This window comes from Chiloscyllium plagiosum, unplaced genomic scaffold (genome assembly GCF_037043375.1).
Source record: "Chiloscyllium plagiosum isolate Xiang-an unplaced genomic scaffold, Cpla_swu_hap1 HiC_scaffold_21, whole genome shotgun sequence".
Classification (NCBI taxonomy): domain Eukaryota; kingdom Metazoa; phylum Chordata; class Chondrichthyes; order Orectolobiformes; family Hemiscylliidae; genus Chiloscyllium; species Chiloscyllium plagiosum.
In genome coordinates this window covers 30,105,515-30,118,642 of record NW_028270159.1, presented here as the reverse complement: position 1 = coordinate 30,118,642, position 13,128 = coordinate 30,105,515, and the positions used below count along the sequence as shown (strand labels likewise).

The 13,128-nt window shown below is 42.6% G+C and overlaps 1 protein-coding gene across 5 annotated transcripts in view; it reads right to left on the bottom strand.

The window, feature by feature from the left end:
* Window positions 1–13,128, bottom strand: part of LOC122564808 (putative G protein-coupled receptor 82) — a 90,515-nt gene that overhangs the window by 44,845 nt on the left and 32,542 nt on the right. The window contains exon 1 of one of the 5 annotated variants that reach the window (XM_043720077.2): window positions 10,357–10,575. The exons of 2 other annotated variants lie outside the window; for them this stretch is intronic. The gene's annotated coding sequence lies outside the window, so the exon portion shown is untranslated. Of the gene's footprint in view, window positions 1–574; window positions 744–1,094; window positions 1,234–10,356; window positions 10,576–13,128 lie in introns of those variants that run through there. 2 more of the 5 variants (XM_043720081.2, XM_043720079.2) reach the window with 2 other exon arrangements.

Genomic DNA, 13,128 nt, shown 5'->3' with positions numbered 1-13,128 from the left:
GGGGTATTTTTCTTCAGCATGTGCTCACATTCATGGCCATGCTCCTTCACCTTCCTTCTTCTGGAGTGGTAGATCCCCTTTCTTTGTTATTTGTACTGACATTGTAACATCCCGTGCAAAGAACACATTATGATTAAATACAAATATCAACTAGATGAGGTCTTCCTCCCCATCTGTGTAGAATTTATTCTCAAACCCACAAGTTTTTAAACCGACAAGGTTTTACTTCAGATTTCCTGTCTTTCCCGTAACGGTCGATTCAGTGAGACCACCATCAAGTCCAGAGTGAGGTGAAAAAAAACAAATGAAGTTTTTGGGGACTTTTCTTCATTAGCATTTGCTTTCAGAAGAATATTTCCGGACACAAACGAACAGAAATTCTCCACGTGGGCAAATACATTGAAACACATTGATTTCCTTTAGAAAGTAAATATTGCAATGTCTATAAAAGTTTCATTGTCGTTACCCTGTAACTTCTATTTACATTCTGAAAATTGAACTGTTCAAAAATGTTTTCAAAAACATATAGCTGTTTGGATATGAGCTTGAAGGTAAGAAAAGATATTGTACTCACCACCCTATGTAATTTCTGACACAAAAATATTCAGAAGTTCGGTAAATTCTGATCAACTTTTTATATTAAAGCTTCAGAGATCTAAAATTGTCTTCCAATGGTTTGCATGGCTGAACATGAAGAAACCTCAGATGCTTACATTCAGATAAATAACTAATCAAATGGGGAAGCCAGGCTCATTTTGAGGTGGGTAAGTTGTGCAACAGGTTTCAGTAAATCAAATGTGAAGCAGGCAGAGTGCGCCAGTGACAATGAAGCAATGTTAACACAGAAAGCCCACTTCTTGCATAAAAGTAGATTTTACCACAAGTTACAATCCAAAACAAAATCTTCATTCCTACAAACACACGTAATGTGCCTAGCTTTCTTGTTGTAAAAAGCGTTTAAATAAAACTTTAATACTCAGAATAGAAGTTAAAAAAACTATAGTTTTACATTTATTGATCTCAAAGTTTGAACACAACTTCAAAATTATTAGGCAGGGAATGTATTTTTAAGAAATGAAGAATATTTCACTCACCGTGCTCTGTACTGTATTCAGAAGTCCAACAAGAATATGTCACCTAACTCATGCTGCTACAGTGCAAGTTCTGAAATCCCCAATAAGTATTTTTCTTTGCTACTAGCTTTCAACAGCTTCCTGTTGCAGCCGCTTCTCCAATGTATGAAATGACCCTTTCCCCTTGCTGTTTTTACCAAGATTTGTACTGCACACTTCCATGCTGTTAATTCTAAGGACTCTCACTTCCCCACCCCTCCAAAAAAGTTGGCTTGTGGTGCTTCAGGTGATGATGGTATCAGCATTGGACACTGAACATTTTCTCGTACTGTTGCAAAGATATTTGCAAGATATTCACTTGTGGGTGAAGTTTAATATTGACCAGATGAAGGCCGAAGATAGTATCTAATCATGAGATGTGAAATTTGTAAGATATTTCATTACATGCTTCTGTGTCACATGGAAATCCAGGGCACCTCATGTTTCAGATGCAATGTATATCGAGATACTTGAAATTGAGCTTGTTGTTCCTTACCTTGAGGAGAGCTGGAGTCACAGTAAAGCATAAGGCAGAACTTAAGTGAGAATGAGTTCCAGGAGCTGATCATACCATAGCTATTTATAGTTTCTGTGTGTCCAATGACAGTGTCAGAGTGCTCTCAGAGTATGGCATTGCCCAAAGCTTACTACCATTAAAGGTGATGCAATCATGGGGAATGCAATCTTCCACCCACTCATGATACTGTGGAACAAATAATTGCACAGAGGAAACAGCCTAGTATAGAATTTGCGTAGTTAAGTGGCTTGAATAGGCAGGGATATGGACGTGTATTTCTGCAACTACCAATGCAAGTCCTGCAAGGTGTATTGTCTTCCTAGTGCTACCATATATATTCTTTGAAATGGAAATCATGTTTAACTGATCTATTGGAGTTCTTTGAAGAAGTAAAATGTGCTGTAGATCCACCAGTTCCCCTTTATCTACAGCACATTTTACTTCTTCAAAGATTTCCAAGAGACATTTGATAGGTTTCTGCAATGAAAGTTACTGCAGAAATAACAGTTTGAGGTGCCGTGGGGGTACCATCTTGGCATAGATAGAGGATTAGTTGGTGACAGGAAATAGAGGATAGGAATAAATAGGTCATATTCTGATTGGCAAGATAAAACAATAAGTGTACCAAGGGACCAGTACTTGGCCTGAACATTTTCACATTTGTGTAAATTACTTTGATGATGGGACAGAACATAAGGTTACTATGTTTGCCAATGATACAAAGATGGGCAGGAATATAAGTTGTGAAGACAATATAAGAAGGCTACAAAAGGACAGAGTAAGTGAATGGCGGAAGATATGCCGAAAGGAGCATAATGTGGGAAATGTGAAATTGTCCATTTTGGCAGAAAGAATAAAAAAGAAATATGTTATCAAATTGGTGAGAAAGATCAGCAATTTAAAATGAAGATGGAGCAGGGTATCGTCATGAATGAATCACAGAATGTTAGTATGCCAGTGCAGCAAGTAATTAGAAAACCACTAGGACGACATCGTTTATTGAAAGGGAATTCGGATACCAAGTAAGAAATTATGCCTCAGCTACAGGGGGTTGGTGAGATCCATCTGAGATGTTGTGCATAGTACCAGACTCTTTACTTAATGAAAACTGGAAATGCTTTGGAAGCACTTCACAGAAGGTTTACTAGATTGATCCCTGGGCAAGTTTTCTTATGAGTAAAGAATGGCAGAGTATACTTATGTTCACTGCATTTTAGAAAAGTAGGAGTGAAATGATAAGATTCTGAGGAACCTTGATAATGTGTGGGGTAGGGTGTTTCCTCTTGTGGGATTACCTGCCCCAGGATAAAGTGATTCTTGTGATATAATATTCATTTCTAGGGTCCTTAAATGGTCTGCTATAATGAATCGTGAGACTGAGTCTCAGTTACATTGAAGAAAGAAAGGTCGTCTATCTAAGAATGAATAAAGAGCCCCTAGCTGAGGTTCCAAAAATTCACTAAGCTGTTGAAACTACTGAGTTCAAGGAACAATATTGCTTGATTAATATCTGTGTCCCTGACCTCTTATGTTAACATCACAATGTTTATTTAAACAACTTTAAGATTTCAATTATGTTTAGTTTCTGATATTTATACTTTAATGGTCTGAATTACATGTTTCTATGTCACATGGGAGATCCAGGGCACCTCGTGTTTCAGATGCAACGTGTATCGAGATACTTGAAATTTAACTTGTTTTTTCTTACCTTGAGAAGAGTTGGGGTCACAGCAAAACATAAGGGAGAATTTATGTGAGAACGAGTCCAGGAGCTGATCATATCATAGCTATTTATAGTAACTGTGTATTCAAAGGGCAGTGTCAGAGTACTCTCAGAGTATGGCATTGCCCAAAACTGACTACCAGTACTTGATTGACACTTTTATTTGTTTGAAGTAAAGTAAGTTTTACTTTAATAAAGTGAAAAATAATGAAGAAACAGGTATTTCTAAAAATGCTTTCTTCAAATATCTTATTGTCACTCTAGGGTTCATGACTTCTCTACAATGTATAGCAGATTACCATAAATTGTCACCGAGGTATGAAGGGCCATGAGGATGGATAGAGTGTATAGCTTGGCATGGGGGACATGAAAGGGTATGGCATGGGTGGAAGCCTGGCAGGGGGGGTCATGAGGAAGACCTTTGACCTTACATTTGAAAACATTCCATCACACAGACTATAGTTCCCACAACATTTCTGAGATGATGTGAAATACAAGACATTTAAAAGCTGACCCATCTCCATAATGATCGCAGAGGACTGGGAGCCATTTAAAAAACTGACACCCTTAAAAGGCCATCCTGGAAACTGAAAACCCTGGAAAGACAGTTGGGAATCTTGAGATTGGGACGGTCCATCATTTTTAAAGTGCTCCTAAGTCGCCTTAAGTTAATGGGCTGAATCTCGTGTCTTTTTTGGCTAAGTCTAAGTTGCATCGAGTTGCTTTGTTTTCTTTCCTCATCTTAACAAGCCACCCATCGTACTTAGCACCTGTGGTGACTCTTACATTCAATTTCTGTCCCATTCTAAAAAACACCAATCCTGGGACAATTCCCCAGTCATGGATATCTGCTAAAACACCAGCAGTGTAGCCCTAGTACCATCTTTAAAAGCTGGTTGGGAACCTGTCCAAGCTGTATCATTCTGCAGCTGCCCTGTACGGTGCTCAAGTCTTGTCCCGGACAAGTCAGTAAGGGGGCTATTGGGGGGTGCCCCACTCTACAGGCAGGGTGCAAGAGGTCCTGTTAGATGGGTAGTGCTAATACGGAACGTCCTCTTCCCCCTGGCCCAGCAGTGGTCTGAGGTTGCCACTCAGGTTAGAGCAGTCTCAGCCAACTCTAGGAATGCCCAGCAGTGCTGAAGAAGGTCAGCAACCTTCAGCACTCCACTGCCATAAGTGCTATTAACTTCACTCCGATACCTCATACTCATTCTACCTCTGCTACGGCATCCATCTCCCACTGAGGCTCTTGTTCTCTAATACCTGCAACATCTTCCCCACTGACGACCACTCACTCCAACACCCATCTAGCCCTGCATGCCCTCTGCACTACCTACGCATTGCTCGAGACACTGCCTCACCTACACCAACAGAAATTGCTACCTTACCCAATCCAGCTCCTGAAGTACCTGCCTGTTTCTCATTCCAGTAGGAAAATAGTCTACAGGCAGCAAAGAGTCAAACAGTTGAGGGCTGACAGTCATTCGTTTTCGCTCTTTATAAGGAGAGCATCCTGACTTTGACCGCCCTGATCAGACTCAGCACTGGTATTGGAGGCTGCCCTTGGCTTAGTGTGCTGGGAACCCATAAGTGAAGGTTATCCCTCTTGAGTGGGGCCAGCTAACAAGCTTCCTGGCTTTCTACCTATGCCAAACAGCATGATGATACAGCAGTAATATGAGCCTGCTATCTCTGGTAAAAACACAAGGCAATGCAAGGCAAGGATACAAAGAGCAGCCAGGTGAGCTCAGAGAGAGCGAGTGCTACAGCAGTAAGTGAAAAGCCCACAGGTACAACCTGGTCCAGTTAATGAATGGGGTTTGTGTCCCTGAGCTCATAATGTCTTCGATGTGGCAGTTGCTGGTACAGACTGAGGTACATTGAAGTACAGAGGCATCATCGAGTCAAATAGCACAGAAACAGACCCTTCGGTTCAACTCGTCCATGCCAACCATAATCCCAAACTGAACTAGTCCCACCCGCCTGCAGTTGGTCCATACCCCTTTAAAACATTTCTTAATCATGTAATTATCTAAATGTCTTTTAAACATTGTAACTGTACCCACAACCACCACTTCCTCGGAAGTTCATTCTGTATATACACCACCCTCTGTGTGAAACAGTTGCCCCTCAGGTCCCTTGTAAATCTTTCTCCTCTCACATTAAAAATATCCCCCCTGGTTTTGAACTTGCCCAGCCGAGGGAAAAGACCTTTGATATTTATATCATCTATGCCTCTCATGATTTTATAAACCGCAACAAGGTCATCCCTCAACCTCCAGCACTCCAGTGAAAAAGAGTTCCAGCCTATTCAGCCTCTCCTTCTAACTCAAACCCTCCAGCTCCAGCAACATTATGGCAAACCTTTTCTGAACCTCTCCAATTTAATAATATCCTTCCTATAACAGGGCAACCAGAACTGTACACAGTACTCTTTTACAACCTCAACGTACCATCCCAATTCCTCTACTTAATGGTCTGAGCAATGAAGGCAAGCACGCTAAACACCTTCTTAACCACCCTGTCTACCTGTGATGCAACTTTCAAAGAACATGTGCCTGAATCTCAAAATTTCTCTGTTTTATAACACTATCCAAAGCTTTTAATTGCATCTGTCCTGTCCTTCCTGATGAGGGGCTTATGCCCGAAATGTCGATTCTCCTGCTCCTCAGATGCTGGCTGACCTGCTGTGCTATTCCAGCGCCACACTTTCACTCTGATCTCCAGTATCTGCAGTCCTCACTTTCTCCTTGTTTGTTTTACAAAAATGCATTACCTCACATTTATCCAAATTAAACTCCATTTGACACTCCTTAGCCCATTGAATCAATTGATCAAGGTCCCTTTGTAATCTTGGAAAATTTTATTCACTGATAACGGTACCACCAATTTTGGTATCATCCACAAAACCTGTTCACCAAGCTTGCTAAATTCTCATCCAAATCATTTACATAAATGACAAACAAAAGTGTACCCAGCATTGATCCCTGTGGAGCAGTCTGAAAAACAACCAGGAGAAAGTGAGGACTGCAGATGCTGGAGATCAGAGCTGAAAAATGTGTTGCTGGAAAAGCGCAGCAGGTCAGGCAGCACCCAAGAAGCAGGAGAATCGACATTTCGGGCATAAGCCCTTCTTCAGGAATGAGGAAGGTGTGCCAAACAGGCTAAGATAAAAGGTAGGGAGGAGGGACTTGGGGGAGGGGCGTTGGGAATGCGATAGGTGGAAGGAGGCTAAGGTGAGGGTGATAGGCCGGAGAGGGGCTGGGGGCGGAGAGGTCGGGAAGAAGATTGCAGGTCAAGAAGGCGGTGCTGAGTCCGAGGGTTGGGACTGAGATAAGGTGGGGGGAGGGGAAATGAGGAAGCTGGAGAAATCTGCATTCATCCCTTGTGGTTGGAGGGTTCCTAGGCGGAAGATGAGGCGCTCTTCCTCCAGATGTCATGTTGCCATGGTCTGGCGATGGAGGAGGCCAAGGACCTGCCTGTCCTTGGCAGAGTGGGAGGGGGAGTTAAAATGTTCGGCCACGGGGCTGTTAGGTTGGTTGGTGCGGGTGTCCCAGAAGTGTTCTCTGAAACGTTCCGCAAGTAGGCGGCCTGTCTCCCCAATGTAGAGGAGGCCACATCGGGTGCAGCGGATACAGTAAATGATGTGTGTGGAGGTGCAGGTGAATTTGTGACAGATATGGAAGGATCCCTTGGGGCCTTGGAGGGAAGTGAGGGGGAGATGCGGGCGCAAGCTTTGCATTTCTTGCGGTTGTAGGGGAAGGTGCCGGGAGTGGAGGTTGGGTTGGTGGGGGGTGTGGACCTGATGAGGGAGTCGCGGAGGGAGTGGTCTTTCTGGAACGCTGATAGGGGAGGGGAGGGAAATATATCCTTAGTGGTGGGGTCTGTTTGGAGGCCTTCTTGACCTGCAATCTTCTTCCCGACCTCTCTGCCCCCACCCTCTCTCCGGCCTATCACCCTCACCTTAACCTCCTTCCACCTATCGCATTCCCAACGCCCCTCCCCCAAGTCCCTCCTCCCTACCTTTTATCTTAGCCTGTTTGGCACACATTCCTCATTCTGAAGAAGGGCTTTTGCCCGAAATGTCGATTCTCCTGCTCCTTGAATGCTGCCTGACCTGCTGTGCTTTTCCAACAACACGTTTTTCAGCTCTGAAAAACAACCTTCCACCATCACCCTCTCTCACCTACCATCAAGATAATTTGGCATCTTGTAAGTGTATTAACAATGTGGCATGCACTTTCATAAAGTCTCTCTCATGTCAAATACTGCCAGCCTTGGTTGTGGTGGACATATGGCCCATGCCCATGTAGTATGCCCTGAGACATCGGGTGTCTCAGGGCACCCTGCGTCTAACATGGAGGTCATTGAGCTGAATCTGCCAGGTGCTCTCTCTGGTTTCCTTGTCAGGTTTTCATGACTCTCATGTGCTTGGTGAATTTAGTCACATGGGGCACTAAATATTAATGAGGTGAGTGATGTCATTCGCAAGGCATTTTAACTTGTATTATCCTCGTCAGCTGGCACCTCATCGCTGTCCAATAAGAATCTCATCATACTAAGTGAAAAGCTTAAAAGATGGAACAGGATGATCTCAATGTCAAGACTAGTTTCACTGCACATATTGCCCAATTCTGCCACACATCTCACCATAGCCCGTATTGCATAGACCTCTATAAGATTTTGCCCAACAAAAATGCAGGACAACCCTAACAAACAAATTGTTGGTGACGCTGAGTTAAGAACAGTCCCACACAATAATTCTGCATTCCAAAAAGCATTGTGGGCTGAAAATTTTCAGTTGGGCAACATGGTGGTTAGCACCACTGCCACAGCACCAGGAACCCAGGTTCAATTACATATTCGGACGACTGTTTGTGTGGAGTTTGCGCATTCTCCCCGCGTCTGCGTGGGTTTCCTCCAGGTGCTCTGGTTCCTTCCCACAATCCAAAGTTGTGCAGGTTAGGTGGATTGGCCATGGGAAATACCAGGATAGGGAGCTGGGTAGGATGCTTTTCGGAGGATCAGTGCAGACTTGATGTGGTGAATGGCTTCTTTCCGCACTGTAGGGATTCTATGAAGTCTTGGCTTTTTAAATTAATCGACATTTCTAAAGCATTCGGTATTGCCAAATTACTGTACTTGGTACTTTAAAGGGGAAGTGTGCATTTACATACATCATTCGTACAATATCGTGTTCCTGTTCTCCACAGCATTCTAGTTATCTGGTGAAATTCTCAGAGAAAGACTGTAAGAAATGAAACCTAAACATATTTTAAAACAGCTCAGCTGAAATATCCTATATTTGACAAAACGCTTAGCATCGTGAATTACACGTGGGGATGAAGGAGTGAAACAATGTCCCTTTAAGTGAAACTTGAAAAGAAAGAAATTTTATGCAGTTAGCCTCACACTGACGCACACAGCTCACACTGATGCTCAGTAAGTGATGCAAAAAAAAATGAAGGAGAGTGGGGCACGATTGGGAAAGTAGGCACAAATTACACCTGAAATTTTTTTTTTGGATAGGTTACGGTGTAAATTTCTGCTCTTCAAATAATTTAAAAAATGGCTGAGACAAAAAAATGAAGCAGTGCAAACAGCATTACAATGTAACATCATTATTTACATTTTTCTTTGTGTTAAAACATATCAATTGAAGTATTTAAGAGAAGACATTTGGTGTTGTTAGCTAATCGAGCTGGAAATGAAATGTGTACAAAAAGATAAGAACAGTAAAGAAGATTTTCTGAACCATCAGCTAAGTAGGTCAATTTTGCATCATGGAAAATAACTTTTTAAACATTGAACCACTCACTAGTTTTGTTGGTAAAAACTCAGTAATTTAAAAGTAAGTTAAACATTTTAAATATATAAGAATATTTAAGACGTGTATGCTAGTGTTGATTTGGAAATTGGCCTTAATTCAGCACAATTACAGAAACGCATCTTATTCATTGTGTCAGCTTGGGGACTGACCAGTTGGGAGAATGCACTCGGTACTGAGTGTCCTATTTTAACCCCATGTTGAAGACTGTGGAAACCCAGTCTACACTTGATGTAACTTGAGTTCAAAATCTAACAATCTTCTGCAATGGTTTTTAAAACTCATTAATGGGAGTTGGGCATCGCTGGCTGGGTCAGCATTTATTACCCATCCCTATATACCTTGTGAAGAAAGTGGTGAGCTGCCTTCTTGACCTGTTGATGTTGTAGGTAGCTGCATCACTGTCTCTATGTCTGTCTGCTCCTATCTGGAGGAGTCTAGCTTTAAAACAAAGATCCTCATCGCCAGGTGAAGCCTCCACTGTGTTAAGCTTTGAAAGAGGTCTATCCTGCCTTTAGGGGCTGCTGTGGTTCTGAGTAGCACTGTTCTACTTTCAACACTCAGGCTCATCCAGTACAGTCTGACCTAATGTGATAGCCTGGCCATATTGTATTTCACACACACTGATTTGACAAATCAACATTCCTGATGAAGGGCTTATGCTCGAAACGCCGACTCTCCTGCTCCTCAGATGCTGCCTGACCCACTGTTCTTTTGCAGCGCCTCACTCTTTGACGCTGATCTCCAGCATCTGCAGTCCTCACTTTCTTCACACAGCTATCTGTGTCAACAGAAAGCTGCAAATCATGCCTGCCACTTGCTTCCACTGTGAACTGTGGCATTAATCCCATCTGCTTTGAAAATAAAGGTCACTGAACTTATGTAAAACTTCTGCACCCTTCGCAAAGTCATTAAAACGCACAACATTTCAGAACCCTGGTTAATTAAAAGCCTCATATCCTGTTGGTCACTGATCTGTTAGACCTGTTGCAGGACCTGCAGCTTGTAAAATTGCTGAGCATCAGGGAGCAGTACCGTACCATTTTACCAAGCCCCCTCCCCGTCCACTCCTGCCAGTAAAATTCAGCTCATTATTTTTGGTTCTTTTTCCACAAGTGTCCCTTGTTGTATTCTTATACAGATTCCTAAAACCTGACTGACCATTTCAGTTACTGACCTGATCCCTCTGCTGATGTTCACTTCTAGATTTTTGAAAGTGATGATCATCCAGTAGAAATTAAACCATGGAAAACATCAGCTCTCGGGCTTCAGAGATGTCACATGTGTTAGTTGTCATCACTGTTATCACACTTTGAATAGAGAAAGGAAAGACAAGTCATTTTAGTAAATGACTCATTTCCAATGCTGCGAGAATTAGCTTTCAGACGACGCATTATTATTTCAAACTGATCTGTATTACTGCTGTATGGAAGCCAAAGGCATACTTTCTTTGTTATCTATACCAGTTGTTTATGTCAAAATGTTATCTATTATCTGCATCAGTCAGGCACAATGTTTAGCCTCAGATGAATCCGTCAGTAGCTCTGAGTCAGCAGGTTATGTGACAACAGTTATTGCTCTGAAATGTACATGCTCAATCATTACCTCTCGTGCTCTTCTAATGTCCTTAACCCCAGGAACATCACCCCCTCTCACTCCCACTTCACTCCTTCAAGTCTAACAGACAAAGATCTGAATATAATCTTCTGCACTAGTTTCATTGTCTATCTCCAGAGCTGACTGAACCACATTGTATAGAACTGTGCTTCTGCTTAAACCCGTTGTTCCAAGATTATCATGGAGAATAAAGCTAACTCTTGGCTTTTATTCTCCACAATCAACACTTCATTTGATTCTTTCTTTTCTGCTCTTTCCAACTTCTTACACTAAAATCAAGAGCGATCATTCAGCTTCTTGTGTTGCTTTTCACCAAACCACAGACCACTCAAACTTCGCTTCCCAGCACCATAAGACCATAAGATAAAGGGATAGAACAGGCCATTTGGCCCAACCAGTCTGCTCTGCCATTTGATCATAGCTGATCCACATCTCAACCCCATTCTCCTGCCTTCTCCCCGTAACCTTTAATCCCGTTACTGATCAAGAACCTATCTCTGTCTTAAGTACTCTCAATGAATCAACCTCCCCAGCTTTCTGAGACAATGAGTTACACAGATTAACCACCCTCTCCCTAAAGAAATTCCTCCTCATCTCAGTTCTAAAGGGTCATCCCTTCACTCTGAGGCTGTGCCCTCAGGTCCTAGCTTCACCTACGAGTTATGGAAATATCTTCTCCACGTCCACTCTATCCAGATGTCTAAGTATTCTGTTAGTTTCAATTAGATCTCCCCTCATTTTTCTCAACTCCATCAAGTCCAGACCTCAACAATATAGTCCTCAATCACTCCTCATATGACCAGCCCTTTATCTCCTGGATTATTCCTTTAATCCTCCTCTGGATACCCTCCAAGGCCAATACATTTTCCTTAGAAAAGGGCTAAAATTGCTCATAATACTCCAAATGTGGTCTGACCAGAGCTTCAGCAGTATATTTCTGCCCTTGTATTCTAGCCCTTTGAAAACTAATGCTAATGAACTGGAGTTGTCAATGTTTCTCCGACCTGAGATCCTGTCTCCTTCTTTTCAAAACCACCATTATCACTCTCCTCAAAAAGTCAACCCGACTGTTGAATTATTTGTCATTGTTAACTACAGCTCCATTTCCCACCAACCCACTTTCACAGCCCATGTCTTTAAAAGTGTTGTTAGCACCCAAACCCCATCTTTCCTGCAACAGCGTTATTTCATCAGGGTCTACCACAGCCCTGAAACAGCCGACAAATAACAACAACTTGTCTGTCTTCACCTCTTCACTTGTCAGTGAAGATTGGGGACAATATTTCATCCTCACTAACACTCAACACTGGAGCCCCTGAGGGGTGCGTTCTCAGCCCCCTACTGTACTCACTGTATACCCATGACTGCGTCGCCAAATACCAGACTAATGACATTTACAAGTTCACTGATGACACCACCATAGTCATTCGAATCTCAGATGGCGACGAGACAAACTACAGATGGGAGGTGGAAGACCTGGAAAAATGGTGTACTGAGAACAACCTAGCTCTCAATGCCAGCAAAACCAAGGAAATCATTATTGACTTTCGGCTGGATGTTACTCATGCCCCCCTACACATTAATAGCACAGAGGTGGAACGAGTAGAGAGTGGCAGTGGCCATTCACAACAAGCTTTCTTTGTTCTTCATGTGGATGCACTGGTTACAAAGGCCCCACAACGTCTCTTCTTCCTCAGGTAGCTGAGGAAATTTGGCATGACGGCGAATACCCTTGCCAACCTTTTATAGGTGCACCATCGAGAGCATTCTGTCTGGATGTATCAGTACCTGCTATGACAACTGTACCATTCAAGATCGGAGACGGTTACAGAGAGTGGTGAACTTGACCCAGACATTCACAAAGGCCAACCCCCCCATCTATAGAATCCATCTACCAACCCCACTGTCAAGGAAAGACCGCCAGCATTCTTAAAGATCCATCCCACCCTGGAAATGTTTTTCTACAACCTCTACCATCGGGGAGAAGGTACAGAAGCCTGAACACACGCTCCAGCCAGTTTCACAACAGTTTCTACCGTACTGTTGTTAGAATACTGAATGGACTCACAAACTCTTAACATTCGCCTGTACCTGTGTTTTGCTTTTGCCACTGTTTACCTATTATTTCCTACTATGCTACTTAACTATGTGATCTGCCTGTATTGCTCGCAAGACAATTCAATTCAATAATGTTTTAGTATATAAATCATCTCTATGTGCCTAACAGGGACATTTTTTTAAACAATATTTAACACTGAGACACATAAGGAGGTGTTAAAAGGAATTACCAAAACATCTATCAAAGAGGTAGGTTCTAAGGAGCATCCTCAAG